Consider the following 27537-nt stretch of genomic DNA (forward strand, 5'->3'; position numbering starts at 1 on the left):
ATTGTGCTGCATGCATGCTCAGCCATGCCTGCCTCTGTGTGACCCCATGCACTGTAGCCTGTCAGGCTCCTCTGTCCATGGGTTTCTCCAGGCAAGAATACTGGAGTGGGTTGCCATTTCGTTCTCCAGGGGCTCTTCCTGACCCAGGGATTGACTCCTGTGTCTCCTGCATTGGCAGGTGGATTCTTTACCACTGCTGCCACCTGGGAAGCCCCAAAAGAGAGCAGAGCAATGTATGAAATCAGATACAATGAGGGCTTCAATTAAGGCAATACAGTAGAGATAGAAATGTCACAGACCCAAGAAGCATTTATGAGGAAGAATTAACAGGACAATGGATTGGCTGAAGTGAGTGGAGGAGATTGGTTGCTTGAAGGTAATACCTAGGACTCTGAAAGATGATCACTCTGCCTCCTGTAGGAATGAATGACTTCATCAGCAAAGAAAAAAAGCCTTTTTAAGAGACTATAAAGGTTAGGAGTTGGTAGCCCAATTGGTTGTTTGGTGGACTTCCCTGGTGGTTCAGTGGTAAAAAACCTGCCTGCCAATCCAGGAGTCTTGGGTTCAATCCCTAGGTTGGGAAGACCCCTTGGAAAAGGACATGGAAGCCCACTCCAATATTCTTGCCTGGAAAATCCCATGGACAGAGGAGCCTGGTGGGCTACAGCCCACGGGGTCATAAAGAGTTGGACATGACTGAGCACGCAGTGATATTTGTGACTTTGAATGTTGGAGACTTGAGTGGCAGGCCCTGAAGATGGTTTCATTTTACTGTATTTGGATTTATGGATCTTGGTCCTGGGTAGTTATGTGATGGAAGTGATCCACTTTTGGTTTGAGATGGAGGACATCTCCCCAAACTGGGAACAATAATTAACCCAGGAGTTTACTAGATAAATAGTAATTTATCCATGGAGCTTGAAAAGAGAAAAGTGAGGGAAGGGAGGAAAGCAGCCAGGTGAACCTGTGAATCTAGTTACTCTGAAGAGTAATAGGTACAATATAGAAAGAATTGGAGAAGGAAATGGCAACCCACTCCAGTGTTCTTGCCTGGAGAATCCCATGAATGGAGAAGCCTGGTAGACTGCAGTCAATGGGGTCGCACAGAGTCGGGCACGACTGAAGTGACTTAGCAGCAGCAGCAGCAGCAGAAAGAATAAGGGAGTGAGAGGTGCCTGGTGATTCATGTGAGAAACCAGTTGGGAAGGAAGCCAGAAACAATACTTATGGCCTCAGATGTCTACGTACAAGCACACAGGGCACAGGTAACAAGCAAATTAAACTTGAGATTTTAACACCACACATAGACAAGATGACCTCATTGAAACCTTGTAGACAGGCCTCAAGACGGATAGACACACTTTAGGGTATAGCTGAAATTAACACAACATTGTAAGTCAAGCATACTTCCATAAAAAAATAAATTTTCAAAAAGTTAGAAAAAAAGAGAAATGAAGCAACTTCTTGTACATTTACACAGAAAAATGTGAAAACATATTCAGTAAACAAAGTAAGTTACAAACAGACGTACATAATAAGAGATCCAATTTTGGTAGAATGAAGAACTACTGCTATTTAAAAAAAAAAAAAAGACTGACATACAGTGATGAAATGAAATATATGCCCATATTTATGACACGGAGAAGCATATTTATTTGGGTGTATTTACCTGCATGTTGCAGAGGAACTAAGTGGAAGAGCATAAAGACGAATATTTAGGAGGAGAGGATCAGAACATAAAAGCAGTTACTACACACCATCTGCCTAGAAAGTGAGTGGGAAAATATTAAATATCAAATTTGAATTAAATATTTTGATAAAATCCTTTCAAAAACTTTAATGGAAAATCTGACCCTGATTTTGTGAACATAACTTTTCTAAGCCCATTTCTATGTTTGAAACAGGTACATACAGTTCCTTAAAAAGACTTTTAAAAAATGTCCTCTTGAAATCATCTCCATCAAGAAAAAAAAATTTGTCTATGTGGGTGAAAAAATTAAAATATTTTCATAAAGATTAAAAAAATGTACAATTGAGATTATAAAATATCAAACAGTAATTCCTTTTTTTTTTCATTGATAAACTTGATGCTGAAATTCATGTGACCAGACAAGCAGATTCTTTATGATGGGAAGATACACTTGTCACTCATCCAATGGGGATAACCCTCCAGCAGGCAGAATAACTCCCTGTAGCCAAGTAGCACGAGTCTGTTAAAAAGGAGTCTGATAAAAAATCCATTATCAGTGGGGAATTCTCTGGTGGTCCAGTGGTTAGGACTCTGTGCTTCCACTGCCAAGGGTGCAGGTTTGGCTCCTGGTGGGGAAACTAAGATCCCACGAAATCCCTCTCAGCTGTGTGGTAAAAAGAGGGGAAAAAAAATCACTGAGAGCCTTAGAAAGTGTCAGGCCAGAGGCTTGTTGATACTCTCAAGTCTTCTCATCTCATTTGGAGTAACTGTCCAGCAGTGCCTCGGGATGTTATGGGTTAAATCCTGTCCTGCCCCCACCCTTCCTCAAGTTCACGTGTAGAAAAGCCTACTCCTCCTCAGAACCTCAGGATGTGACCTTATTTGGAAATAAGGTCTTTGCTGATGTAATCAAGTTACATGGAGGTCATCCTGGATTAGGGTGGGCCCTAATCCAATGACTGTGTTGTGCTTAGTTGCTCAGTCGTGTTTGACTCTTCTGTGCCTTTTTAAGGAGAGGGGGATTTGGACACAGAGAAACATGTAGAGGGACGACAATGTGAAGGACAAAACAAAAAGGTGGACATTTGGTGCCAAGGAGAGAGGCCTGGACCAGAGCTCTCCCTCTCGGCCCTCAGGAAGAACCAGCCCTGCAGACACCTTGATCTTGGACCTCTGTCCTCCTGTGGTTTAAGCCACTCAGCCTGTGGTGCTTTGTTACAGCAGGGCTAGCGAACCAATACACGGGGAACAGAGCTCAGCTCCCAGAGGAGGGGGGCAGGGGACCGGCAAGGACCAACCAAGTGAGGGAGTGAAACTTCAGCCTTACAGAAGAATGAAAGTGAAAGGGGAACTGAGGCAAAGCCAGTGATTTTGGGGGAGTAATCAGGGAAGATAAAGCTACACTCATGGGCTTTCCCAAGTCTCATCTCCCAAATACAAAAGTGCCAACGTCAAATTCTGCTCAGGAAGAGCCTAGGAAATTCTTTGTAAGTTGCCTCCTTGGGGAGTGGCCCAGTGTCTGGGTCAGGTTGGTGTGTATATGAAAGTCTCTAGTACCTACGGCTGAGGGACTGTGGGCAAGGCAGTCATGAGAAAGAAGGTTTAGAGTTTGTCATGAAAGTGAAGTTGCTCAGTCATGTCCAATTCTTTGTGACCCCATGGACTGTAGCCTACCAAGCTCCTCCGTCCATGGGATTCTCCAGGCAATAATACTGGAGTGGGTTGCTATTTCCTTCTCCAGGGGATCTTCCCAACCCAGGGATGGAACCCAGGTCTGTCGCATTGCAGGCAGACGCTTTAACCTCTGAGCCACCAGGGAAGCAAGAGGAGGATAAATTTTGGCTCAAAGTTAAGAGATTTTTCATTTTTTTTTTCTAAAAATATTTTGACATTTAAAATATCATAGGAAATTTGGAAAATAGGGAAAGAAAAAAATGTCCCCACAATCCCATCATCTTATCCAAATTCACCACGTATTTCTTTTGCCTTTCTTCATGGATGTATAGTTTAGGTACTCGGATTTAGAAAGTGTATATGTAATTTGCATGCTGATTTTTAAAGGAATAAAATTATAGTGCAGACATGTTCCCATTTTGCTGTATGATTTCTCGTAAGAACAAACTTTACTGGCTATGTAAGTCCAGGGAGTGTGTAAAGCATAATGAATGATTTCCCTATTGCTGGATATTAAAGTTGTGGTTAGTTTCTTCCTTATCAATAGTCTCCCCCAAGTTTCCCTCCAGTACTGAGATTCCATGATTCTATGTTTGGCAAAAGGAAAAGAAAATCACTTCTCAAATTCTCTGTCTCAAATTCTGAAGAAGGGCCTTTTGAGACACCCTGACATGGTACATCAAGTCATATTTCTGTTTATTTCCTCTGAGTATCACTTTCACAAGAATGATTTTAAGAAATTTCTGTCTGGGTGGGACAAGGAAGCCCAGCATGCTGCAGTCCATGAGGTCGCAGAGTTGAACATGAATTGGTGACTGAATAACAACAAAATCTTAGTTGGCTATCTTGGACAGTTTTTTTTTCCCTCAGATGTTCCAAAAAAAAAAAAACAAAGAAAAAATGCACAATTAGAAACAAGAATTCCTATATACCTTTCATCCAGATTCACCCAAAGTTAACATTTTACATAGCACTATGATCAAAATTGAAACATTATTTCTAATGTGTCACTCTTATCAAACTCCAGACCTGATTCAAACATCACCATTGATTTCTGGCCCCAGATCCAGTGAGGAATCAGAGGTTGCAGTAGCTGCCTGCATCCCCTTTGTCTCCTTTAATCTAGAACACTTTCTCAGTCCTTTGTTTTTCACAACTTTTGCCATGTTTGAAAAGTACTGACCAATTATTTAATAGAGGGACCCTCAGTTTGGGTCATCTTGTATGTCCTCATGAAGTTTTAGTACCATCAGAATGAGGTTGGGTCCTTCTCAGGGCATCTATGTGTGGAGGCATGTTATGTTGATCCATCTCATTATAAGAGATGATAAATTTAATCAGTCTGGTTAAGGTGGTATTTGTTAGGTTCCTCCACTGTAAAGTTACTGCTTTTTCCTTAGTAAGTATTGTAGGGCTCTACTTTGAGACTATGTATTAAATAGAAATCTTGTTTCTTATCATACTTTCACTAACTAATTTTAGCTTTCAGTGATGATTCATCCCTTAAGCAATGATTGTGGTGTTTTCCAGATGGTGATTTTCTGTGTTCATTATTCTTACTATGAATGTTAGTTGTGACTTACCTCGGACAGTTTTTATAGATTTTCCTTACCTATACAGCCCTAGATTATCCTTTTTCAAAAAAAGCAAGAGAATGTTTATCCTCTGCTCATTCTGTTGTTCCTGTAATCCAAAAACATGCAGATCATTAAAGGTGGAAGTGCAGACAAAGGCTTGGAGTTGGTGAGGCATCTTCATACCTGCACTGACTCCTGTTTTTCTGAGTTTCGGTCAATTATAGTTCGTTCTGCCAAGGACTTATGGGCACTTTTTAATATATGATTTATCCTTAAGTCATCACTGTAAAGTAATCAGAAAGTAGCCATTGCCACTTCCATTCTACAGATGAGAAAACTGAAACTCACAGGTGTTTTCTTAAATATATTAAATATTGATTGATTTATTTGGCTGTGTTGGGTCTTAAGCAGAACTCTTGATCTTCTTGCCGCATACTGGATCTATGAATAGTTTGCTGACTAGAACCAGGGGCCCCCTGCATTGGGATCGGGGTCTTAGCCACTGGACTATTTGGGAAGTCCCTTTTTTGGCTAATTATTATGTACATTTTCACCCATAATAATCCAGTCTTCTCTTCGCAAGCAACAACAATAGTAGTTATTTAAACAGAAGTTTATTGCAGATATAATTTACAAGTTATTTTTATCTCAAGCTGAATTCTTCAGGGTGACCTGGCATTCTAAATACAGAATTCTATTTATCCAGAATGGTTAAGAGGTTCTAGTTAACTAAACTTTTCTGTATGTAGCAGGACCCCCACTCTTCAAAGAATCCAAATACAAAGATGAAGGAAAAGTTTTTTTAAAAATCGAATAGACATTTTAGGCCATTCCTTAGATGTGCAGGATTAGTCAAGGTGCTATAAATAAAAAGAGAATGAGATTTGGCTGGAAAAAACAGACACTATCTTACATTAGTATGAAAAGCGACTCTCATTGAACAGTGGGAGGTGAGCTAATCACCTTCTATGGTACCTTGTTTTCTTAACCATTTATCTTTTTCTCCTAAAAATCGCATATAAGGGAAAGAAATTTTTGATAAAGTGGACTTTCTATTGATTGGATTTTGGATTTTAAAAGGCTACTAATACAGCTATTACACCAGCTTCTTTTCCTTAGGGTACCAGCAATTAGAACTGACTAACAGGACACCCAGCATCCACATTTGTTCACACAATCAAGACTTGTGAGGACTTCTCTGGCGGTCCAGTGGTTAAGACTTCACATTCCCAATGCAGTGGGCCTGGGTTCAGTCCCTGGTCAGGGAACTAAGTTCCCACATACTGCATGGAGAGGCCAAAAAAAGAGATATAAATCAATTTTAAAGATTACGTAAATTTAAAAGAAATCTAAAAAAAAAAAAAAGACCCGTGGACTCTAAGTGCCTCAGCCCAGCCACCCCTTCTGATTGGCATTGTTTTGTTTTATTTTTGTCATTTTTTTGTCCCCAGTGTTCGTCCCTGCGCCTGGCACAAAGTAGGTGCTGGATAAATATTGCTGCCTGATCCACTGACCCACTGACTGCCAGACTTCATGCTCAGGGTGAGGGCCCAAACTCAGCCTTCCTGAATTCCTGGAATTTATTTTTTCTTATTTTGAGAACAATGCACGCTCATTCTAGATACATGTGAAATAGAGAAACTCAAGCACACACACAAGAGAAAACCAAGCCCTTCCTATCTCACCAGCCACAGAGATGATTATGCCATAAAGACGAACATTTGCCCATTGACTAAATATTCCTTAAAAACCTGTTTTTAATGGCAATAGAATGGCCCATTGTATGGATGTGCGACGTTTAACATTTCCTTGTTGTGGGTCATATAAATTCTTTAGTTTGCCACCACTGGGGTGAGAGTTGTAATGTTGCACAATAAACTCTCTGGCTATTAAAGCTGATTATCACGTTACTTTCCAAAAGATTATATCCATTTAAGTCCATTTGTGACTGCCCCATATATTTTAAATGCTGACAGTTGAGAAACCAGGGTTTCGAAAGAGCTCCTTTCCATTTAAATAGCCTCTAGTGTGCTGTGAACTAACCTTTTCCTCCAGGCTTAACTATGGGCCCCTCGAAGGGTAGGGAAAGTCACAGGGGAGTGGGATAATTTGGAAAACATTCCTGGAAACCTCAACCTAAATTGAGGAGAGAGAGTTCGCCCTTTAAAAAAAAAAAACAGCTTGTGCAATAAAGCGAAGGGGCAATGACACCCCAAACTGAGCGATAATAATGCAAAACAACTAATATCGTTATACTGATCTTTGTCCCTGTATTCATGGCCCCAAATTAAAAGCAATTTTCTTTACAGAAGATAAAATCATGCTAGTGAAAATAAGACACTATTTGGGAGAGGAATTAGTCAAAAGGAAAAGGAATGTTTTTTAAAAAACATTCACTTCTAATGACTTCCTTGGTCCAGTGGATACAACTCCACCTTCCAATACAGGGGGTGTGGGTTCAGTCCCTAGTCGGAGAAGTAAGATCATCTATGCTGGGGGATGGAAGGTCAGGGGGAATTCGCTTCTACTCCGCAGAATATATGTGTTTCACTCAGAAACAGAAACTTCATTTTCAAAAATAATATACGATAAAAGCCAAAACTTTCAGGAGTTATTTGCCATGATCACAAAGAAAATTCCATTCTTGTTCTTGTCTTTTTCGGTGACTGCATACTGCACCTCCGAGACATAGAACAGGTGTCAACTTTGCTCAGGATCTACGGCAGGTAAGTCAGTTTCTAAATACAGCACCTGCACATCTCTTTGTGAAGTCAGCATTTCATGTGACAGTGAGCCATACCAAACAGCTAAATTATTATTATTGCAATACAACAGACTCTTTTCCATTGAACACTTAATGGGACAATTTATTTCCAGCCTTCCACTTCCAGTCAAGCAAAGACTGCATTACTTGGAACTCGGTGGAAAGCTCTAGAGACACAGAGCCTGGGCTCCGAGCCAGTCCTTCAGTGGGAAACCACCATTTTAGAAAGTGGGATTTTTGGAGTACAGTGGAGTGAGATTGAAATCAGTCTTTGTGTGGGACAATTTCTCTGAGAAGCCCAAGTAACTGACCCTTCTCTGTTTTACTCCTGTGTTTTCACTGATTGTTGCAAATCCAGTCCCAGACTATTTTCCAATCACAAGCCTATTTATTATATTTTACAGCTTCATGGCTCAGGGATGAACACTGTACCCAGCGTTAGCCAAAAAGAGGATACTCTGCAAAGAGTTGGGTATATGTAGCTTTATTAACATGAGGCAATTGGGAAAGAAGTATTAATCTCACTTTCTATATTTCTTTAGATGGTCTCATGTTGACTTTGCAATTTTTAGTACCCGATTGACTACAGATAGACCATTAAAAAGTGGATTTGAAGCCACTTCTCTAGCGGTCCATTGCCTAGGACTCCATGCTCCAAATGCAGAAGGCGGGTTTGACCCCTGCTTGGGGAACTAGATCTCACATGCCACAATTAAGAGTTTGAATGCCACAACCAAAGATCCTCCATGCTGTAACTAAGACCCGAACAGCCAAATAAATAAATGTATGTTTTGTAAAAGCCACCAGACTTTCCTGGTGGTACACTGGATAGGAATCTGCCTGTCAATGCAGGGGACACAGGTTCCATCCCTAGTCTGGGAAGATTCCACATGCCACACAGCAACCAAGTCCACGAGCTCTAGAGCCCATGCTCCACAACAAGAGAAGCCACCCAGAAGCCCAAGTACCACAACTAGAGAGTAGTCCCCACTTACCGAAACTAGAGAAAGCCCACGCACAGCAGCCAAGACCCAGCACCAGTTCAGTTCAGTCGCTCAGTCGTGTCCTACTCTTTGCTACCCCATGAACCACAGCATGCCAGGCCTCCTTGTCCATCACCAGCTCCTGGAGTTCACCCAAACTCATGTCCATTGGGTTGGTGATGCCATCCAGCCATCTCATCCTCTGTTGTCTCCTTCTCCTCTCCCCCCAACCCCTCCCAGCATCAGGGTCTTTTCCAATGAGTCAACTCTTCGCATGAGGTGGCCAGTGGAGTTTCAGTCTCAACATCAGTCCTTCCAATGAACACCCAGGACTGATCTCCTTTAGGATGGACTGGGTGGATCTCCTTGCAGTCCAAGGGACTCTCAAGAGTCTTTTCCAACATCACAGTTCAAAAGCATCAATTCTTCGGTGGTCAGCTTTTTTTATAGTCCAACTCTCACAGACCCAGCATAACCAAAAATAAAATAAAATAACTTAAAAAAAAAAAGCCACCACAGTTTTGTCCCAAAGCATACTGATCAGTCAATGGGTGCCTAAGCCACTTTGTCAGGGGACAAAGCGTAAGCCAAATTTCTATGGCCCTTGAGTTTCCCTTCTACAATGAAGTGGAATGAAGAGGAAGATGGAAGATGTAACCACTTTTAAATGATGTAGGAAAAGATATAATTTTCCATTGGTATTTTTCTTTCTAGTCGTGGTGGTAGATCCTAAAGTTCTAAGGTAGAGTGAAGGTCTAGGGGCTGGGATCTGGGACAGAGTAGGGGCTTATGGCCTGGGGCTCCTTGAGGATGGGAGTAGAGTGTACCCCAAGATGGAGCAAACAGAGTAGAACATTTCAATTTCCCCACACTTGTGTGGGGAAAAAAGCAGAGGCATTACTTTGCCAACAAAGGTCCATCTAGTCAAGGCTATGGTTCTTCCAGTAGTCATGTATGGATGTGAGAGTTGGACTGTAAAGAAAGCTGAGCGCTGAAGAATTGATGCTTTTGAACTGTGATGTTGGAGAAGACTCTTGAGAGTTCCTTGGACTGCAAGGAGATCCATCCAGTCCATCCTAAAGGAAATCAGTCCTGACTGGTGCTGAAGCTGAAACTCCAATACTTTGGCCACCTGATGCGAAGAGCTGACTCATTGGAAAAGACCCTCGTGCTGGGAAAGATTGAAGGCAGGAAGAGAAGGGGATGACAGAGGATGAAATGGTTGGATGGCATCACCGACTCAATGGGCATGAGTTTGAGCAGTTGGTGATGGACTGTTGTGCTGTGGTCCATGGGGTGGCAAAGAGTCAGACACGACTGAGCGATTGAACTGACTGACTGACTGACACTCATGTGCCTGGCCCTGCTAACCTTGCTTAGCTCCACCAGCCATATCATACCTTCCTTCAGCAGTTGGGGCTGGGGTCAAAGGGGAAAGATAGTTTAGTAGATATTGTTGCTTATCTATCCATTTTCCCCCTTCACCCAAGTCAATGGGCCCACATTTTTGTCTTAGTTTACATTATTCTCACTTGTGGACTTTGAGGGAAGATGTTCTCAAGCTTCGTTCTTGATTAGCTTAACCCGATTGGCCCATTCCATTCCCAAGCTAAGGTCACTGGTTCAGGGTGGATGTATGACTTACAGGATCCAATTAGAGTGAATTTCAGGACTCCGGCTTGGAATCCTGTGACCTGGGTTTCCTCTCTCTTCTTTCAGATGTAAGAAGTCCTTTTGCCACCTGAGAAAAGTGACCTGAAGATAAAGTCAACAAATGGGAGAGACACGTACAAATGGGGAGTGGCAGAGAAATGGGGCAGGAACTCCTGGATTCAAGTGACTCTGGACTTCAGTTACATCAACACATGAATGTTCTCACTGCTCAATCCAGTTAGAGAGGAGTTTCTGCATCTTGGGAGCTTTAGAGAGGGTTGGAAGTGTCTCATATTTAGCCACCATATGGCCCGTCTCTAAGGGCTTCCTTTTGACATGTTAGGAATGGTAGTCAGGTGTGCATATTAACCAAGAATGTAGTTTAAATAATACACACTTGCAGTGAACAATATTAGAAACAATTAATGTTCAAGTACGCAATACTGTATAATGATGAGGGGAGAGGTGGTATTTTGGGTTCTAACCATCATTTATCATGTTATTTCTATGAAACTATATGCTCCAACATTCAAATAAGCAACTTACCAAGGAACTTTGGGGGATCCTCTGGGTTTCAGGTTTCTCACAAGATTGTGATATTAGATGAGGTTTAAGGCATTTCCCAGCTTTCTTGATTCTTTATTATGGGCTCATTTTAAAGTAAGTAAAAGTGAGTCCTTGTAATAGGGCAGCATTCTTGAATAATACAGCATCTGACAGTTGTTCGCTGGCCTTCAGCAAGTTCTATCTTGTTCATTTTCATAGCAGTTGAGAATTTGGTGTCATTATTTTAACCACTTTTGAAACTCTAGTACAGTGCTCACATCTTGCCTCCAAATACGTATATACAGAATACCTTATTTCCTACAGCAAACCCATTTTTTGATTTGTCAGTTTTATGAAAACCTGAGGACTGAAACAGGCTCACATTTCTAAGCAAAAGCAAATAGTAATTTTCTCCTTCTCCACACATGGGTTAGTCAAAGCTGGGACTTTTTTCTAAAAATAGAGGTATTTGTCATCTTTAGATGGTTTCAACACAAAAATGTAATAGTTCATAATATTTTGGGTTCAGGGACTTCCCTGGTGGTCCAGTGGATAAGTCTCTGCGCTCCCACTGCAGGGGTCTGGGTTCAAGCCCTGGTCGGGGAACTAGATCCCACATGCCTAAACTAAGCCCACACATTGCTACTACTAGTGATTTTGCATGCTCTAGGGCTCAAGCACCACAAATAGAGAAGCCTGAGCCACAATGAAGACCCAGCGCAGCCAGAATAAATAATAAGTAAATAAATGAAATTTGTAAAAAGCCATGTTTAAACTATTTTTGTTGTTTAGTCACTAAGTGTTTAAGTCACTAAGTCAACTCCTTTGCGACCTCTTGGACTGTAGCCCGCCAGGCTCCTCTGTTCATGGGATTTCCCAGGCAAGAATACTGGAGTGCATTGCCATTTCCTTTTCCAGTTTAAATTATAAGTTCTCTTTTTAAAAAATATACAAAGCAAAAAACAAAACCCAAAACTTTGAGCTCAATAGTTAAGTTATAGATTGAAAAACAAGTGGTCAAGTGAGCTCATAGGATGACTTAAATAAAAGATCCATGCTTGGAATCATGGGTGATGACCTACCTGAATTAAATATTACAAGGAGAGCTTCCTCCAAAATCTTTCCCTCAAGGATGCCAATGAGTCTGAAATTCCACCAATCTCACCTTATAGAAACCGTACTATACAAAGTCTCCATGGAAACAAGAGTATGTCTCCTCTGATGGGCTGGTTATTATTAGCCCATGAACTGCCAGTAGCTTAACTTAGATCAGCCTGGTGTCTACCTGTTTTGGGTGGGCTGTTGGGAAAGGGAAGAAAGGAAGGATTGAGTGTGGGGTAAATGATGAGAGTTCTTGTTGATTTCACAGCACTGGGTATCGGAACAAGAGACTGGAGATAATACGACCTATTTCATAGCATTGCTTTAGGCTTTCCCTACATATCTTGATTTAAAGAAGTCAGTACATCTCATTTTCCTTCTTGAAGTTCAGAGGATATGGACTGGAATAACTCTTCCCTTTCCATCAGTCTTGTTCTCTGCCCTGTTGTCGCTTATTACATAGGGCCAGGACCTCCCCAAAGGGTGTTAGTTGCTCAGTCTTGTCTTGTCTGACTCTTTGTCACCCCACGCACTACAGCCTGCCAGGCTCCACTGTTCATGAGATTCTCCAGATGAGATTATCTGAGTGGGTAGCCATTCCTTCTCCAGGGGATCTTCCCAAACCAGGGATTGAACCCTGGTCTCCAGTATTGCAGGCAGGTTCTTTACTATCTGAGCCACCTCGCCTACAAAGGGGTCACACCAGGATCCCTGTATGTGACCTAGCAGTTGCTCTGTAGGTAGAAGAATAATTGTATGATGCAGCTTCTCTCTCTTGAATGAGTTCTTTAGGATCATGCCCAGAGCTAACATCACTTCAGAGAGCCCCTGGTTTAGTATATGGAGGGAGGGAGCGAGAGAAAATTCTTCCTTTGTCTCTTCCTCATGACCAGCCCATAGTCACTGCATCAATATGAGGGATGAAGCAAATAAGAGAACATATTGTGGCTTCTCTTGTTGGGGAGCACAGGCTCTAGGGTGCTCGGGCTTCAGCGGTTGTGGCACGCAGGCACTGATGTTTGCTCTTGATGGCGTGTTACAGGAGAAGTATGGTTGACCTGATATGGGTCTGCAACCGTGCTCTGAATCTATCTGGGGTGCTTCTAACTGGGTGGGACACTTTATGGTAACAATTCTTTTAGAAAAGGATTCTGTAGGGAGGAACTTTATCGACAGTGTTCTAGTAAGGTGCTCCACCTTTTGTGGTGTTGTGTGAGGACGTTGGAACTTCATTTTCTCAGTGTGTCTTGCCCTGTTTCCCATGTATCTGGGGGCTTCCAGGAGGGAGGACCATGGTGTGGATGATGGCTGGTTTTCTCCAGGTAGGTCACCAGCTCTCACACTAGGCATATCCCGACCATTGAAGAGACATCTACACTGCCCTGAACCCCAGGACAGAAAATATAGGTGAAAGGAATTTGACACTGAATTCCAATGAATCCTTCAGAAGGGCCCCTTGTTTCTCCAGTACTGTTTAACTTTTTTTTTTTTTTTTTGATGTGAACTTATCCTATTTTATTTTTGGCAGGTTCCAGTTATAAATCTGTTCCTTCATTATATCTACTGGCAAAAGGTAGTTATTCTCAAGACTGACATTTATTTGTTAACATTAGAATGATGAAAACAAAGGAGGAGCATGTGACTAGTACTCAGAACGGATTTTACACCTCACTTCGTGTTCACGGTGTTGGGGATGCTGGTGTTGCTTAATACATTCTTGCTGACTGTTCACCATTGATTCTCCTTTTAAAGTGATCTTTCTAATTGGCTTAATAAATTATTGGCCAAAAAAGAATTCTGAACACAGACAGTATAATATTCTTAAGTGGTTGAATTAAGAGGAAAAGAATGTGGAAAGTATTTAGAAGTTGGAAGTTGTAGAATGTAGTGAAATATAAAGTCCATAAAAATTGAGATGGAGTCTGGAAAGTAAAGGAATATGTCTGCCGCCGTATCAGCCTCACAGTGGCTCCTATAAGGACCAATGATATGATGCTTGGGATTAGAGAATTTGCACAGGCTATAGTTGGGATTTGTTTGTATTAAGATTACTGGATCAGAAAGTGGCTTATAAAGATATCATTTGATAATCAGCATTATTCAATATAGAATCCTCCCCAAAAGTTGATGTTCATACTTCTGGTTGAGAATTCTATTTAGGAGGATATAAGAGAGAGAGAAAGAAAAGAATTTTCAAGGAATTTTATCTCTTCAAATAAAGAGATCATTAGCGTAGAAAGATCTGACATCAATAATGTTGGAATTCACTATTTGGGCTTAGAGCGTGGTAGCTTAAAACTTTCAGGACTTCCCTGGTGGTCCAGTGGTTAAGAATCTGCCTGCCAATAGCAGGGGCACAAGTTTGACCCCTGGTCCAGGAAGATTCTCAATGCCGTGGGGCACCTACACCCGTGTGCCATGAGTACTGAGCCTGTGCTCTGCAACGAGATAAGCCTCCGCAATGAGATGCCCCAACACCGCAATTAGAGAGTAGCCCCTGCTCGTCGCAATTAGAGAAAGCCCACACGCACCAACGAAGACCCAGTGCAGCCAAAAACAAAGCAAACACCAATGACAACAAAAAACTTTCAAAGTCATCACACTTAACAGTCTGACTAGACACTGTGTGTGTCCACGAGGATATAAAGATGAAAGAGACATGATCCGAGCCCCCGAGGTCTCATGGACCAGAGCAGCACAGGGATGCAGTAAAGATTAGCCGCCTATGACCCACCTTGTGTCCCAGTGACCACAGCACTGCCTGAGCATCAGGAAGGCAGCCATAATCGTGGAAATATGGTGGGGTGGGTGGAGAAAGAAGAGGGCCACTATGCGATGGACAAATACGTGACAGCCTTCGCTGGTTTTAGGATGGATCTCACGACCATCAGAGTCGTGACTGTGGACACAGCAGAAGCTCACCAGGACAAGGTGGAGGATGTAACCCTAAGGCCAAGCTCTAGCTGTCATGCAGGGTTTCCTAGAGGGAGAAAAGTTACTGACTCGCCAGGAAGAACCTTTTACACTTGCTCATTGTTAAAATATTTGCACCTTGAGAATTTTACTGCCTCTGCAACCTTCACTTTTGTCTCTGATATAAACACAATATGCTGGGTGAGAACCTATGACTCCGTTCACTGCTCAAGACATTGGCACATTCATCATTGTAAAGACAGCACGTTGGAAGGTTTTATACACAGAAAGAGTGAGTTTATGACCTTAAACAATCCCCAGTAGGAAATGTCTGACATACTTATAGGCTTTTTCCCATACCTTTTCTTTCTGCCTTTGATCACCTTCCTATCTAACTTTTTTGAGACCTTGAGATGTCCTCCCTTCTCCCTTCATCTCTCTTCCCCTAGAGAGGTGGCCTGAAATGGAAATGTGTGTTTTTCCTTATTTATCAAATGGCCCAAATAGTCTGCCTGTTGAGCCAGACATTCTTCTAAGTATTTGATAAATCTTAATTCATTAAGTCTGGAGAAGGCAATGGCACCCCACTCCAGTACTTTTGCCTAGAAAATTCCATGAACTGAGGAGCCTGGTAGGCTGCAGTCCACGGGGTGCTAGAGTCAGACGTGATTGAGCGACTTCACTTTCACTTTTCACTTTCATGCATTGGAGAAGGAAATGGAAACCCACTTCAGTGTTCTTGCCTGGAGAATCCCAGGGACAGGGGAGCCTGGTGGGCTGCCGTCTAAGGGGTCACACAGAGTCAGACACGACTGACGTGACTTAGCAGCAGCAGCAACTCATTAAGTCTTCATAAGAATTATTTGAGGAGGAGGCTACTGTTCTTTTAAAAAATTTAATTGATTAATTTTATTTATTTTTTGGCTGTGCTGGGTCTTCGTCACTGTGTGTGGGCTTTTTCTCTAGTTGTGGTGAGAGGGGTCTACTCTCTAGCTGTGGTTTGTGGACTTCTCAATCTGGTGCCTTCTCGTATTGTGGAACACAATGTAGGGTGTTCAGGCTTCCGTAGCCGTGGCTCCCAAACTCCAGAGCACCCGTACAGTAATTGTGGTGCAAGGGCGTAGTTGCTCCTAGGCATGTGGGAATCTTCCCGGACCAGGGATTGAACCCGTGTCTCCTGCTTTGACTGGTGGATTCTTTACCACTGAGCCACCAGGGAAGCCCAAGTCTACTGTTCTTACCACCCTCTTTGTTACAGATAAGGAAAGTCACAAAAAGAGATATTGGGGAGCTTTCATAAGGACACACAAAGAGAGTGAGTTGCTGAGCTGGGATTTAAACGCAGACCTCAAGCTTTCAACCTCCACGGCAGAGTTTCATCTAGCCATAGTTCTCAGGTGTGGATGAATTCTGCTGCCGGCCCACCAGCTCCACCACTGGGTAGGCTCTTTTCTATTCATGAAGACTTTTTCACTTCTGCCCAGAGCAAGCTGAGCTCTCTACAGAAAGGTGCCTTTGAAATGCACAGGTTGACAGCTTTATTTGTGGATCCACACTGTGGTTTTTGGCTAGAGTTGGCTGGGCATGGGCTATGTGGTTGTCAGTCTTTTAAAAAATGGTGTAATATTCCCACTGTTTTTGTTGGATAATTGCATGTCTTTAATTTGTGGGATTATAAACAGAGCAGTAACCTAGTTTAGGAGTAGCCAGAAAAAGTTATTTGATATCCACTAAGTCAAGTTTCTATATTTAGACACCTCTGTAGAAGCGAATATTCTTACTATCAGGAAAGGAAAGCAACATCATAATATACTCTAATTAGCGTCTCCTAACTGGATAGGTTAAAAAAAAAAGCCTTCGAAAGAACATAGGCAATAATTCAGCTTCTTTCTCTAATAGGTAAATACGATTTTCCTCTTAGATATTATGAGAGTTTAGGTTTTTTCAGAATATGAGCTTTAAAGGGGGAAAAATATCATACCTTTTAAAATTCATGGATTTGTGACAATGATTAAAAAAAAAAAAACAACCTACCTAAATTTCTGCTTACCTTACTCATAGACTTCTGACTGTTGTTGTTTAGTTGCTAAGCTGTGTCTGACCCTTTGGAACCCCATGGGCTGCAGCATGCCAGGCTTCCCTGTCTTCCACTATCTCCCAGAGTCTGCCCAAATTTACATCCATTGAGTCGGTGATGCCATCCAACCATCTTATCCTCTGTGTCTCCTTCTCCTCCCACCTTCAATCTTTCCCAGCATCAGGGTCTTTTCCAGTGAGTTGGATCTTCACATCAGGCAGCCAAAGTATTGGAGCTTCAGCTTCAGCTTCAGCATCAGTTCTTCCAGTAAATATTCAGGGTTGATTTCCTTTAGGATTAAGTGGTTTGATCTCCTTTGCTGTCCAAGGGACTCTCAGGAGTCTTCTCTAGCATCACAGTTCAAAAGTATCAATTATTTGGTGCTCAGCCTTCTTTATGGTCCAACTAGGTCGAGATAAATGAAAACATTAAACTATGTAAAATATTTACTTATGTAGTAAATATGAAGTCCCCATAGAGTCACCATATTGGAAATAAGGACATTCATAGTCAGTGACTGCTTTTTGTCACTGTTTTGTAATTTAGTTGACATGACATATTTGTAGGCAAAGAATAGATTATTTAGATGACATTTTCCACTGGAAGACCTTTAAATGGTTTGAAAACTTGAGCCTGATTTAACTGCTCTGTCTTTGAAGATGAATCATTCCTTTCATTTAGCACATTGGTATAGTATTTAGATTAACTAGTAGGTTTGTATTTAGCCTCGCAGAATCCAAACAGCCAGATCAGATACATGCTCGTGGGCTTCCTGGGGCTCTAACAGAACTAAACACAGGGAAGAGGGCTCTAGTCACTGACTTGTGATTAATGTGTGTAGAAAGTAATATTTCTACCCTTTTATGGATGGAGCAACTGAGGCACTGTGAGGTTAAATGGCTTGCCCTTGATCATAAGGCTCTTCCATAGACCCAGGAAAACCATGGAGAGACATCCCTGGTGGTCCAGTGGATAAGACTCCGTGCTCCCAATGCAGGGGGTCCAAGTTTGAACCCTGGTCTGGAAACTAGATCCAGAAAGCCACAACTAAGACTGGCACAGCAAAAATAAACAAACAATAATAATTAAATATATATCAATAATATTATTTATTATCTAAGTCAATAAATTATTATAATTTATTCATAATTAATAAATCTAATGTTAACTGGTAATATTTAATAAATAAATGATTTTTAAGAAAAGAAAGAAAATTATGTAAGCTGACCAGGATTTTACATCTAATTCTCACCAACTGTAAAATTTGCAAGTTACCATTTCTGTTTCCTGCACAGGCAGGTTACAAACTGAAAGTTAGAAGTAAAACGAGAGAAGGTTACATCACTTTTCAGGGGAAGGAAGCCACCTAGGTTCGCCTTGACTAACAGAGCTGACGTGGGTGCTGTTGTTCCCCTCCGTTGATCCCACATGGCTTCTGTCCATGAGGATTCAATCAGCCAGGGGACCACTGGCCGGGGTGGGGGGCAGCGGACTGTAAATCTGGGAAGGCTGCAACTCTTCAGGGTCTTGAACTTTATCAGGTTTGAATGTGTGATTGGGAAAGTAAAGAGCAGAGAAATGACAGCATTCAGTAAATCAAAAGGAGAGAAGATCAAGGCTGTCAGAGACAAGAGAAAAACAGACTCTGGGCACAAACCTGGCTGGAGACCTGCACAGAGTGAAGACTTCTGTGTTCCCTCCAGACCTTGCCTCTTGAAAAACAAACCCCTTTTTATCTAGGAAACAGTATTCTTTGTTATGTCCCATGGATTTTTTTTTTTTTTTTAAGTTTTCACTACTGAGGTTTAGGTCTTGTTTTAGAAGATGGGATGCTATAAGAAAAAGAAAAACATAAAGAAAGGAAATCAGTTGGAAAAAAGTCTGGAATGATCTAGATTTCCCTCTATCAATATTGAGGTCCCTAGCTTCTCTCTCATATATCTTTATTTTTTTAATTCCTTAACAAAATGTGATTAATGTGGAGTAAGTCTGCATAAACAGCAATACGAAATTGAAAGGTAAAAAGCATGAGCGTAGTGAATGAGCAGGTCAATTTAATTAGTTCTCCCCCCACCCCTTATATCTAATGCCCATCCTCAAGTCTGCCTTTCTTCACGGCCCCAGCTGTTAATTTGCTCCTATCTCCTGCCAGAAAGAAGCTTCTAGGGAGGCAATGTTGCTGAGGATTGAAGTTCTTGGAGCAGAGGACAAGGCTCAAGATTACTATCTTTGTCCAGTAGTCTGCTGCTGGCATTTGCAAGGGTGACAAGGAATTGCTCCTCTTAAAGGAAACAAAAAGAAGTAGATCTACGCTTGTATCACCCACCCTTCCTTTCCTAGCATAATACGATAAATAAGTCCCCACTGCTGTACAGAGAAAAAGCCCAAGAACCCTTGTGAATGGTGGGTCTCAAAGTTGAATGAGTGCTCAAAGTTCTTTTCTGGGAACTAATTTAGCTCCAGGGGGATAGGTGGGTCACCCCCTCAAATTGAAATCTGATGTAGTAGGTGTGAGTTTGTTACAATACAGATACTGGTAATAGTTAATGATTACACAGCGCTTCTGATGTGCTGGGTCCCCTCAGCCCCTCACACATAAGACCATTTTTAACCTCTCAACCATCCTGTAAGGGAGGTGCTTTTCTCAACCCCATTTTAAAGATGAGGAAACTGAGGCAGAGAGGTCAGGCAAGTTGTCTTGGTCACTCAGCTAGGAAGGGGTGGAGTCATGACTCAAACAGGAAGGCTGGCCCAAAGTCTGAGCTCCTTGGGCTCACACAGGATTCCCTCAGTGTGCAAGCTAGAGCAGATACCACCCTCCCTCCTTTTCATATGTTCATCATGAAGACTAGAGGAAAATCTGAGCGTGGGCACTTTTCTAGAGAAAGAAAAAAGGCTCAGACATCTCCCTCTATCTTGAAAGCTGTCTGTGGTACTTTGCCTAACCAGCTCTACAGAAGTGCCAACCTTCTAGACTGTAAACACTTCAGAACCAGTAGGTGCCTCTCTGAGTTCTTCTTTGCGCAGTGCACACTCAGTACTGTTGGGCAAGCGCAGGAAACTGGAGGACTGCATACGGGCAGACAGCCTTTTGGTCCTAATTCTCTGCATATTTGCAACATAGCTGGAGAGGTCATATTTCTGGGTAGCAAATGCAGTACTTAAAAAAAAAATTTATTGAGCACTTCCCCCCACCCCCTCCGTTGATTGAATCATGGAGGAGCATAAGTTACTTAGCAAATTTCCAAATGTCTATCATCTCCTTTTTCTGCTTCTCCAATGCCCCCTGCCCCACCAGAAAACCAGTCACAAAGGTCTCTAGGCTGAGACAGCTCTGGGTCAGTGGCACGGGATGCTGACCCTAGAAAGGGCATCACCTAAACACAGCTAGTGATACCTGCAAAGCCCAGAGAAAGCCCAGGTCTCACCTGTCTAGTGGGATGGAAATTTCTGCATCTCTTTCATCTTCTTGAGACATAAATGGTCCCTTTCTGTCTGATGGTCTGATTTTTCCCACCTTTGGAGGCTGGGTGAGGGGTCAGGATTAGATGAGGTAAATGATCCTCACCTCAGAATTAAATGAGGTTGAGTTCACCTTATTTGAGTGAAGAGATGAGAAAAAAAGCATCTTTAATTCCTGGAGCCCAGCATGAGATGACAAACAGAAGCTGAAGATGCTCAATGGCCTTTCAAAATTGAGTCTTGTCTCTAACGCTGCCAGAGAAGAGATGATTGAAAGGGCAGAAGATGTGGGAAGAGGCCCCATAGCAGGGATTCCAAGAGGGTTCTCAGCTTCTACCCCCAGTTTCTTGCCTTGCCATATTTCAAAGTGGTGCATGTTTGTTCGGTGGCTCAGTCAGGTCCGACTCTTTTGCGAACCGATGGACTGTAGCCCACCAGGGTTCTTTCTCCACGGGATTTCCCAGGCAAGAATACTGGAGTGGATTGCCATTTTATCCTCTAGGGAATCTCCCTCACCCAGGGATTAAACCTCCTGCATTGGCAGATAGGTTCTTTACAGCTGAGACAGCTGGGAAGCCCATTTCAAAGAGGTTAAAAAAGGCTCAGGTGGACCTGAAGGGTGGAGTTGTCATTCACTTAGGGGATGAAGCAGCGACTCAGTGGAGGAAACCGAAAACACAGCATCTGACTCGCACAGCCCAGTTTTCAGCCCTTGATCAGGAAATTGGATATTCTTTGCTTCACCTTTGGTGAAGGGGAAGGCATCACTCAGGGGCGGGCCTCAGCATGGCTGGCAGTCCAAGGCTTTATGCAGTGATTACAGCAGTAATTAATAATAATATATACCACACTTCATAACCCAACTCAACTTGGGGATGCCTGAATATTCGAATTGTTGCCTCCCACGTGCACACTGTCGTTCTGCTGTCCACACCCTCCCCATTAGCCTCCGTGTGATCCAGACGCCGGGTCCCTTCCACACACTACATTTTGACTGGGGTTCAACAGGTCTGCTTCGGAGGATCATTGATGCGGTGTAACACTGCCCCTCAGCAAAACCGCAGAAGTGGGCAAGAGGTTAGGAGTGGTTTGGCTTTGTAGTATAAATTCAGCATCAGCAAATAATTCCAATGGGAGCTAATTTGGGGCTTCCCTGGGGGCACAGACGGTGAAGAATCTGCCTGCAATGCGGGAGCTCCGTGTTCGATCCCTGGGTCCGGAGATCCCCTGAAGGAGGAATTGACAACCCACTCCAGTATTCTTGCCTGGAGAATCCCATGGACAGAGGAGCCTGGCGGGCCACAGTCCAAAGGGTCACAAAAGAGTTGGACACGATTGAAGCGACTTAGCATGCATGAGCTCGGTTTAGGTCTTCAGTCTAGTGCGGGGGGCGGGGGAGGGCACGTTTGGGGAGTCCAGCTCAGGCCCGGAGTCCCCGGCTCTCCCGGGTCCCCAGGGCCTAGCACTCTTCGGCCGGGCAGCGGCCGCAGGTCCCTCCCGGCCCATCCGAGGTCTGGGCCGCCAAGTGGGGACTGTCAGGGTGTCGGGACGCAAGCAGGCCGCGGGGAGGGAGGCCGGCGCCGGTGTGGAATGTCTTTATCGAGATGGAGCCGCAAGCTTCTCCTTCGCTTCTTTAAGCGATCACGGAGAGACACCTTTCGATCTTTTGTCAGACATCTTGGCCCTTAATAGCTAAATTTATTTGGTTTAAAGCGGCCTGGGGAGAAGCAGCGAGGGAGAAAATCTTTCGTCGGTCATTGGGTGGCCTAGATAACAAGCTTTAAAAGAGAGAGGGAAGAAGAAAGTAAAAAGGTTAATGGATGAGGGGAGGGCTGGAAGGCGCCCAGCGTGGGGCTTTTACAACGACCCTCCCCCGGCCGCCCCCTTATCGCGGCCCTAACTTACCCGCGGCGGACGAAGTACATTAAGTCACGTAAACAGCGCGCGGAGAGGAATGCCACCGCGGTGACCTTTCGCGCGCCCACCTCCGCGCCGCGCTGGCGGCCGCCGGCGGCGCGCGGGGTCGGCCCGGGGCTGCGGGGCCGCGATCGCCAGCGCCTGGGGCCCGGAGCCCGGGACGCGGCGGCGGGCAGGGGGCTGGGGGGCCCAGGGCACTTGGTGGGGCCACCTCCAGGCTGCGCGCGGCCCACGCTTCCGCAGCCGCCGCCACCTGACGTTTCTAAGCAGTATTTCGGGCTTTTAGAGAATTAAAACAAAACAACAAACCCCATCACCATCACTGTCAGGACTCTCTGGGCGATGACCTGCGTCGGAGTGACGGCGGTGGAGTCAAATCGGGGGGACGCGCCATCTCGACCCGGCGAGTGGGCCCAGGCGCTGGCGGGGGTGGAGGGGGGTGCCTAGGTGACCCCGTGTCCTTCGCCCAGAGCGTCCCCGGGGCGGGAAGAAATATGGTACAAGCGAGAAGGTCCCATAAATCTGGTTTGAAAAATAAAAACCAAAACCAAAAAAGAAAAAGAAAAAAAAACTCTCGAATTAAAACCATGCTGTTAAGTTAGAAATCGCATGTATTCATTTTCTTCCTGAAACGTCGCTGGAGCACCCGAGATCGGTGAAATGACAGAGGATGCGCTGCCGTTTGCGGGGGTGATCGCGCGTCCTCTCCGGGTCTCGCGGCTCCTCCGGAAGCGGCGCACGACGGCACCCCCCCCCCCCCGCCCCGGTCACCCTTCCCCGTTTGGACGCCAGGCCCCCGCCCCCCGCCCGATTGGCGGCTGAGTTCGGCTGGTTTCGAGTGGCGAAGAGCGGTGTGGCGCGCGCGGCCCAAATAAATCAGCCCTGGGGACAGGCCGCGCCCGGGAGCCAGCCCCCCTCCAGGGATGAGGGCCGCTCGGGGAGGCAGGCTCGCTCCGGAGGGGCCACTCCCCGGGTCTAAATGATCCCGAGAGGAACGATTTCGTTCCAGATTAGCCAATCCCCAAGGAAGAGAGAGGTGTTAGGAAAAGAAAAAGAAAAGAAAAAAAAGAAAGGAAAGGAAACAACTTCTAAGGACACGACCGCCTACCTGGAGCATTGTGGAGGCCTTCGCCAGCTCTTGCGGTGCCCTTCTTCCTCTGCGTCCCCTAATATCCCCCACTTTCCCAGACCAGCTGGGGCTCTCAGAGGAAGCTCAGAGCGCCAGGCCTGGGGCCCCTGGGAGGGTGGCTTTGAAAATGTGCCGCTCCCCAGGGGTGTTGTCCCCAGGGCCAAAGTCGATGCGTTGGGAAAACTGCAAACTGGAAGGGTCAGGCAATCTGGCTTTCTGTCTGAATCAATTCCACGGGTCAGACAGTTTTATTTCTTAGTTAATTGGCAAGAAAAATAAAACTAGTCTTTAAAAAAATTTTTGTGACCTTGCAAGAGAGCAAACAATTACCTCCCTGCCCCCACCTTTATTCTGAGTAATACTCAAAAGCAATCGGAGTTCTGGGGCGGGGGGCGGGGGGAGTAAAATGTCAGGTCCTTTCTCGAGCCTTAGAAATCGCACGTAGTGAAGTTGGTGTGCGTCCCGCCTCTCACCTCTGTCCCGGCCGTGCGGGGGCCAGGGCACCCTCTCCCGGCTGCTGCGGAGTGGCCGGAAAAGCAGGTCTCTGGGGATCATCTGTTGTCCAAAGAAATTTACACGGTCACCCCCGTAATTGCAAATATAAAGAAATACAAACAGCAGGAATCAGTTTCTTGCGAGTGGGGGGAGGGGGCTCGGTCTTTTTTTGGGTTCAAACTTGGAGGTCATGACTCACAGCCTGTATTCTCAACTTAGCCAGAGGATTTATTTGTTAACTTGGTTTCATTAGAAATCACTTCACTGAGTATGTATTTTAAAAAAGAAAACTCTGCTTTTGAGAACAGACCTCAGAAACATTTAAGAACCCTTGGACTCAAAGAAAATCAAATGCCCACAACAGTTCTGTAACGGCTTACAAATGAGCTTTTGCAAAACTCAGTCTGCGTAAAAATTAGGTCGGAACTCAGGTTGAAAAAAAAAAAAGGCATTGGAAGCCCTGGTCGGAGCTAAGTGGACGGCGGACGCCGGGTTATCTGTTCGGGTAGATGCATTCGATCGAACCCAGGTTAAATTTTAAAGCCCCTGGATTCTGCTCCAGTCGCTAGTCTCCTTTCCAGAGTTTTCTGCCTTCAGTTTTTCGGAATTGCGGCCGCGCTGAAACTGGGAGCCGCCGCAGTGATCGGGGGGAGGTAAAGAGGAATGTAATAAAAGTGACTAAATTGGACGAGAACGGTTTATGGACCTTCTCGGTAGCAATTTGAAATTCAGAAGTGTTTAGCAGCAATTTATAACGAAGAAAGGGGGTGGGTAAAGAATCGCCGACTTTCTCCATTCGGTTCCCTCCTCCCTCGGGCTGCCAGGCCCTGTCCCCTTGTCCCCTAGGACTCACAGGTTCACAGTTACATCCAGAGGAAACATATATTTAGCCAGGAGGTCTCATGATCTCTAGAAACCCTATTTTACTAAGCCTCTACCTAACCTGGTTCAACTCTGCTAAGGTGCCTCTCCCTTCTTCAGCTGGAAACACACACACACACATACACAAAGACACACACACACTTCAGGGAGACTGACCTTTAGAAAATCATTTACTTCGATTTACCTAAAAAAAAAAAAATTTGTAAAAATCCATTCCCACAAAACAACTCCTCTTGCCCTAGTTAAAACTCTCTCTCTCTCTCTCTTGACAGCCTCCCGAGGTCACATCTGTTGGGAAAAATCCTTTTTGCGAGTGAAAGGGAGCGAGACATACATCACGGCTCCTGCCGAAGAGGAACCTGCGGCCCCGCGACGCCCTGCTGACAGATCGGCGCTGATAACCCCGCGACGTTCATTTCCAGCCCCTCTGCCGGCCAAGGACCGTATCAGTTTGTACACAGTTGTGATAACCATTTGGAGGGAGCGAAGAAGGGGTGTGTATATGAAGGCGGGGGCGTGGGGAAGAGGTATTTCTCGCTGGGACTGGGGAAGGTGACCCCCTCCTCTTGCCAACGACTTATCTGAGACTTACCTGAAGTTCTCCAGGGAAAGTTCAGAGCAAATGGGACACCCAAACTCGGAGAGCACCTCCGGGCGCGACTGGCGTGGAAACCCCTTTCTACTCTGCGCACTTCATGGACTAACCTTTCCGTGCACCGTGACCCCGAATTAAAAGTTTCAGGTTAGCTAGGGAGTGCAGATGGGAACCTCCCGAAACTTCCCAGGAATTTAGCACATTTAGTAGGACAGAGATAGGGAGCTGGACATTCGAGTTCTTTCTTTCCTAGATCCCAGGAGACGAGACCCCCGACGGCCACCACGACCTGAGCCCCAGTGTCTCGAGAAGAGATCGGGAGAGTTTAAGGTCGGTCACACACAACTTTGGAGCAAAAAAGCTCATTTACTGGGTCGAGAGGAGAGGGAAAGGCCGGCGGAGGAAAGCACGGTCCCCCCCTTATTCGGGGGGAGCGCTGACCCCGGAGCTGGCGCGTCGCTCCGGCTGCGGTGGCTGCGTGGGGTTGTGCGTGGTCAACTCCTCCCGCGCCATCGCCCTCCCCTCCCCCCAACCCGCCCCCTTGAGAGCGCGTGTAACGGAGGGCGGAGGAATGGGTGTGGGTCGCCAGCCAGATCAGGCGTTCTGCCACCTCCGCCCCTCCCCCGGCGTCCCGGGGATCGGCGCCCCCTGGATGGACTGGCCTCCTGCTCCCAGGACGGCGCTCTCGGCTCAGCCCACACCCGCAGGCTGCGCGGGGCTCATTGTCTGCCGGGGCGGCGCGCTCCCCTCCCCCCGCCGCTCGGCGTCCCCTCCCCACCCTCTTTTCTCTCCTCCCCTCGCTCCCTCCTCCTCCTCTTCACCTCCAGCGCCCAGCTGCTCGCAGAACGCAGTTCCGACCCACAGCCTGGCACCCTTCGGCGAGCGCTGTTTGTTTAGGGCTCGGTGAGTCCAATCAGGAGCGCAGGCTGCAGTTTTCCGGCAGAGCAGTAAGAGGCGCCTCCTCTCTCCTTTTTATTCACCAGCGGCACCGCGCAGACCCCGGACTCGCGCTCTCCTGCCGGCGCCCTCGGCCTCTCTCCGCGCTCGGGAGCACCCTCCGCCACGGCTGTTCTCCATGCGCAGCGCCCACCCGAGGTTCGGCTGCTTCTTCTCTTGCCCCAACTCCCCTCTTTCCTCCTCTGCACCTCCCCTCCCTAGTCGCAGGCCCCTCGGCCTCGGCTCTCCGGCCCTCTGCGGGCCGCGATCGGCTCCGGGGGTGTCTACCTTCTCCATTCCCGCCAGGCTCCCAGGTTCCCGGGACACCGCGGACCAACTTCTGGTGTCTTTTCCTCTCTCCGAAGCGCTTATCTGCGCTCAGCCTTATCTCAGAGTTATCTTGGCGCAAAGGGGCGGGAGCCCGCAGTCAGGCAGGCAGAGAATTCTTTCTTGCTATCTACCCCGGGTCTGTGTGTGGGTATTAATTTTAGTATGGTTATCTCCGATGAGCCGAAGCGATTTGAGGAAGCGGCCCCGAGAAGGCCAGTCCGGCTGCGTTCACCTCCCTCCTCCACCCCCTCCCAGTCTCCCTGTCATTCTTCCTGCTCTCCCGTTTGGGGTGGCCTCGGCTCCGGGGCGGTCTCACGTCCCCCCATCCCACCCCACCCCACCCCCTTGCATTTCCCCCTCCTTTTCTCTGCACTCCGCTCCACCCCGCGACGTCCGATTGTGGAACGGTCTGGCCTTTCCGTGGCTGGGGATGATCGCGGGGTGGGCCGGGGTGGCCTGGCCGGCGTGGGCCAGCCGGCGTGAGCGCACGCGCTGGCGGCTGCATAGGCGAGCGGTACCTAAGGTGCGTGGCGCCGGGGACGTGGGGGTGGGCAGGAGATTCCGGCCCTGCGGACATCCCGCACAGCCTGCGTGTCCCGAAGGTCTGAGACTCCGGTCCGCCCTGGCGCCCCACCTTCCCAAGTCTGGGTTGTATTTCACTCCGGGGCTCGCGTTCTGTCTCGTCAGCGCAGTCCAGGAAGCTCTGGGAAAGCCCGAGTGGGAGAACGCGGCGGTTTCGTTTTCAGGGGACAGGTTGCCTTCCCTACGCTAATGATTTTCACGCGGGCAGACCTCACCCCGAGGCATTTCGGG

At 45.8% G+C, this 27537-nt stretch overlaps 1 protein-coding gene and 1 long non-coding RNA gene across 3 annotated transcripts in view; one reads left to right on the forward strand and one right to left on the reverse strand.

Moving 5' to 3' along the window:
• Window positions 1-20591: 20591 nt before the first annotated feature.
• On the reverse strand, window positions 20592-25165 carry LOC112581450. Its single transcript, XR_003106020.3, has 3 exons — window positions 25020-25165; window positions 22346-24041; window positions 20592-22218 (listed from the first exon to the last, which is right to left on the reverse strand). It is a non-coding gene; the product is annotated as an uncharacterized LOC112581450 (long non-coding RNA).
• Window positions 25166-25215: 50 nt separating this feature from the next.
• The window catches only part of GATA6 (GATA binding protein 6), a 33436-nt gene continuing 31114 nt past the window's right edge, over window positions 25216-27537 (forward strand). The window contains exons 1-4 of one of the 2 annotated variants that reach the window (XM_025273667.3): window positions 25216-25357; window positions 25462-25605; window positions 25712-25788; window positions 26442-26553. The gene's annotated coding sequence lies outside the window, so the exon portion shown is untranslated. Of the gene's footprint in view, window positions 25358-25461; window positions 25606-25711; window positions 25789-26441; window positions 26554-27089; window positions 27248-27537 lie in introns of those variants that run through there. The other variant, XM_025273668.3, reaches the window with a different exon arrangement.

This window comes from Bubalus bubalis, chromosome 22, assembly GCF_019923935.1.
Source record: "Bubalus bubalis isolate 160015118507 breed Murrah chromosome 22, NDDB_SH_1, whole genome shotgun sequence".
In the NCBI taxonomy this organism is placed as follows: domain Eukaryota; kingdom Metazoa; phylum Chordata; class Mammalia; order Artiodactyla; family Bovidae; genus Bubalus; species Bubalus bubalis.